The sequence below is a fragment of the Notamacropus eugenii genome, chromosome 7 (genome assembly GCF_028372415.1).
Source record: "Notamacropus eugenii isolate mMacEug1 chromosome 7, mMacEug1.pri_v2, whole genome shotgun sequence".
Classification (NCBI taxonomy): domain Eukaryota; kingdom Metazoa; phylum Chordata; class Mammalia; order Diprotodontia; family Macropodidae; genus Notamacropus; species Notamacropus eugenii.
The window spans coordinates 68,990,488-68,991,685 of record NC_092878.1 but is presented as its reverse complement, the minus strand read 5'-3'; the positions used below and the strand labels follow the sequence as shown (position 1 = coordinate 68,991,685).

Here is a 1,198-nt window from a genome sequence, read left to right as displayed (position 1 = left end):
TTCCAATCCTTCTAATCATTTCTTGAATTATAGGAGTTGTTAACACTTCTGTGTTGTAGACGCTTTAGACAGTCTGGTAAACCCTATGAACCTGTCTCAAAATAGTGTTTTCAAAACAAAAAATCAAATATATAGTGTTTTTACAGAGTCCAATTATATTTAAGTACAGCTATCTTTTTTAAAAGTTCACAGATGGAAGCCTGCTTGTGGCCGAGTCTTCCCATGGCCGGCCGGCCTGCCTCGCGAAGGGAATTGGCCGCGATGTTTCTGCAGTATTACCTCAACGAGCAAGGGGACCGGGTCTACACCCTAAAGGAAATAAACCCTGCAGGACAACAGACCTGTTCAGCGCACCCAGCCAGATTCTTCCCAGATGACAAGTACTCCAGACATCGTATCACCATCAAGAAGAGATTCAAGGTTCTCATGACCCAGCAAGCACGATTGGTCCTCTGAATTACCAAACCACCCAGGACTCTGGTTCAAGTTTGTCCTACATCTAGGAGACCTCATTCAGGAAAAGCTTACATCTTTGACTCTCTTAACCCATTGTCACAACTTAAAAATGATGCCCTTTGTACACTTGCTTCTTAGAATCTAGCTGCAGTTTGCCTGTATTCCTCTCTGTACTTGGTAGCAGTCAAGCTAAGATGAAAGTCTAAAGTTGCCATATCTTTTTAATCAATGTTGTAGGCTATTAAAGCTAAAATGGTTTAGAGATCTATTTTTTCCTTTTTAATTGGGGGCAGAAAAGTCTTTGAATTGATCAGAGGAAGCCAGGTGGCTCAGTGGATAGAGTACTGGGTCTGGAGTCAGGATGATCTGAATATATTTGTAAAAAGGTATTTAGCACAGCACCTGGCATGAAGTGGCTATAGAAATGCTTATTACCTTTTCTGACCAAAAAATAATATCCATTTTTTTAATTTAACTTTTAACATTCATTTTCACAAAATTTTGGGTTACAAATTTTCTCCCCTTTTATCCCCTCCCCCCCCCCAAACCCAAGCTTTCTAATTGCCCCTGTGACCAATCTGCTCTCTCTTCTATCATCCCTCTCTGCCCTTGTCTCCATCTTCTCTTTTGTCCTGTAGGGCCAGATAGCTTTCTTTACCCCTTTACCTGTATTTCTTATTTCCTAGTGGTAAGAACATTACAGCTGATCCTAACACTTTGAGTTCCTACTTCTTTACCTCCC

At 41.0% G+C, this 1,198-nt stretch overlaps 1 pseudogene; it reads left to right on the top strand.

The window, feature by feature from the left end:
* The first annotated feature begins 234 nt into the window (after positions 1–234).
* LOC140514953 (H/ACA ribonucleoprotein complex subunit 3 pseudogene) lies at positions 235–905 on the top strand (annotated as a pseudogene).
* Positions 906–1,198: the final 293 nt, after the last annotated feature.